Source organism: Serinus canaria, chromosome 28 (genome assembly GCF_022539315.1).
Source record: "Serinus canaria isolate serCan28SL12 chromosome 28, serCan2020, whole genome shotgun sequence".
NCBI classification, from domain to species: Eukaryota; Metazoa; Chordata; class Aves; order Passeriformes; family Fringillidae; genus Serinus; species Serinus canaria.
Genome location: NC_066341.1, coordinates 5504609 through 5507000, shown reverse-complemented (window position 1 = coordinate 5507000; position 2392 = coordinate 5504609). Strand labels below are relative to the sequence as shown.

At 53.1% G+C, this 2392-nt stretch overlaps 2 long non-coding RNA genes across 10 annotated transcripts; one reads left to right on the top strand and one right to left on the bottom strand.

Annotated features, from left to right (window-relative positions):
* Window positions 1-12: 12 nt before the first annotated feature.
* LOC127060925 (uncharacterized) lies at window positions 13-2311 on the bottom strand. Of its 4 annotated transcripts, none has more exons than XR_007780280.1 (3): window positions 2097-2311; window positions 429-572; window positions 13-201 (listed from the first exon to the last, which is right to left on the bottom strand). It is a non-coding gene; the product is annotated as an uncharacterized LOC127060925 (long non-coding RNA). The 4 variants fall into 4 exon arrangements; XR_007780277.1 differs by lacking the exon at window positions 2097-2311 and adding an exon at window positions 1762-1854 and having other exon boundaries at window positions 429-582; XR_007780278.1 differs by lacking the exon at window positions 2097-2311 and adding an exon at window positions 1574-1589 and having other exon boundaries at window positions 429-582.
* LOC127060926 (uncharacterized) lies at window positions 611-1916 on the top strand. 6 transcript variants are annotated; one of them, XR_007780286.1, is made up of 4 exons: window positions 611-795; window positions 1082-1176; window positions 1464-1558; window positions 1843-1916. It is a non-coding gene; the product is annotated as an uncharacterized LOC127060926 (long non-coding RNA). The 6 variants fall into 6 exon arrangements; XR_007780284.1 differs by having other exon boundaries at window positions 1272-1558; XR_007780283.1 differs by lacking the exon at window positions 1843-1916 and adding an exon at window positions 1652-1755.
* Window positions 2312-2392: the final 81 nt, after the last annotated feature.

Below are 2392 nucleotides of genomic sequence, written 5' to 3'. Positions count from 1 at the left end.
CTCCTGCAAACTGACACCATGAACTAGGGTTAGTGAGTTTTGCTTACCTGGGAAAAGGGGCAGCGTTGGTGTTGCAGGGCCGGTGGCTCAGAGCAGCCTTCTGGCTTTTAAAATTCCGCATATCGCAGGATGCCTCCCAGGAACAAGCTGGCACCAGTGCCAACTCAGGCTGGTTTGAGAGTGCCAAGTACCTCCTGCAAACTGACTTCATGAACTAGGGTTGGTGAGTTTTATTTCCCAGGGAAAAGGGGCGGTTTTTTGTTCTAGGGCCGGTGGCTCAGAGCAGCCTTCTGGCTTTTAAAATTCCGCATATCGCAGGATGCCTCCCAGGACCAAGCTGGCACCAGTGCCAACTTGGGCTGGTTTGAGAGTGCCAAGTACCTCCTGCAAACTGACACCATGAACTAGGGTTGGTGAGTTTTGCTTACCTGGGAAAAGGGGCAGCGTTGGTGTTGCAGGGCCGGTGGCTCAGAGCAGCCTTCTGGCTCCTAAAATTCCGCATATCGCAGGATGCCTCCCAGGAACAAGCTGGCACCAGTGCCAACTCAGGCTGGTTTGAGAGTGCCAAGTACCTCCTGCAAACTGACTTCATGAACTAGGGTTGGTGAGTTTTATTTCCCAGGGAAAAGGGGCGGTTTTTGTGTTCTAGGGGCTGTGGCTCAGAGCAGCCTTCTGGCTTTTAAAATTCCGCATATCGCAGGATGCCTCCCAGGACCAAGCTGGCACCAGTGCCAACTCAGGCTGGTTTGAGAGTGCCAAGTACCTCCTGCAAACTGATACCATGAACTAGGGTTGGTGAGTTTTATTTCCCAGGGAAATGGGGCGGTTTTTTGTTCCAGGGCCGGTGGCTCAGAGCAGCCTTCTGGCTTTTAAAATTCCGCATATCGCAGGATGCCTCCCAGGACCAAGCTGGCACCAGTGCCAACTTGGGCTGGTTTGAGAGTGCCAAGTACCGCCTGCAAACTGATACCATGAACTAGGGTTGGTGAGTTTTATTTCCCAGGGAAAAGGGGCGGTTTTTGTGTTCTAGGGGCTGTGGCTCAGAGCAGCCTTCTGGCTTTTAAAATTCCGCATATCGCAGGATGCCTCCCAGGACCAAGCTGGCACCAGTGCCAACTTGGGCTGGTTTGAGAGTGCCAAGTACCTCCTGAAAACTGACACCATCAACTAGGGTTGGTGAGTTTTATTTCCCAGGGAAAAGGGGCGGTTTTTGTGTTCCAGGGCGGTGGCTCAGAGCAGCCTTCTGGCATTTAAAATTCCGCATATCGCAGGATGCCTCCCAGGACCAAGCTGGCACCAGTGCCAACTTGGGCTGGTTTGAGAGTGCCAAGTACCTCCTGCAAACTGACACCATCAACTAGGGTTGGTGAGTTTTATTTCCCAGGGAAAAGGGGCAGCGTTTGGTGTTGCAGGGCCGGTGGCTCAGAGCAGCCTTCTGGCTCCTAAAATTCCGCATATCGCAGGATGCCTCCCAGGACCAAGCTGGCACCAGTGCCAACTCAGGCTGGTTTGTGAGTGCCAAGTACCTCCTGCAAACTGACACCATCAACTAGGGTTGGTGAGTTTCACTTACCTGGGAAAAGGGGCGGTATTTTGTTGCAGGGCCGTGGCTCAGAGCAGCCTTCTGGATTTAAAATTCCGCATATCGCAGGATGCCTCCCAGGACCAAGCTGGCACCAGTGCCAACTTGGGCTGGTTTGAGAGTGCCAAGTACCTCCTGCAAACTGACACCATCAACTAGGGTTGGTGAGTTTTGCTTACCTGGGAAAAGGGGCAGCGTTTGTGTTGCAGGGCCGTTGGCTCAGAGCAGCCTTCTGGCTCCTAAAATTCCGCATATTGCAGGATGCCTCCCAGGACCAAGCTGGCACCAGTGCCAACTTGGGCTGGTTTGAGAGTGCCAAGTACCTCCTGCAAACTGACACCATGAACTAGGGTTGGTGAGTTTTATTTCCCAGGGAAAAGGGGCGGTTTTTGTGTTCTAGGGCCGGTGGCTCAGAGCAGCCTTCCGGCTTTTAAAATTCCGCATATCGCAGGATGCCTCCCAGGACCAAGCTGGCACCAGTGCCAACTTGGGCTGGTTTGAGAGTGCCAAGTACCTCCTGCAAACTGACACCATCAACTAGGGTTGGTGAGTTTTATTTCCCAGGGAAAAGGGGCGGTTTTTGTGTTCTAGGGGCTGTGGCTCAGAGCAGCCTTCTGGCTTTTAAAATTCCGCATATCGCAGGATGCCTCCCAGGACCAAGCTGGCACCAGTGCCAACTTGGGCTGGTTTGAGAGTGCCAAGTACCTCCTGCAAACTGACACCATCAACTAGGGTTGGTGAATTTTGCTTACCTGAGAAAAGAGGCAGCGTTGGTTTTGCAGTGCCGTTGCTCAAGCAGCCTTCTGGCTT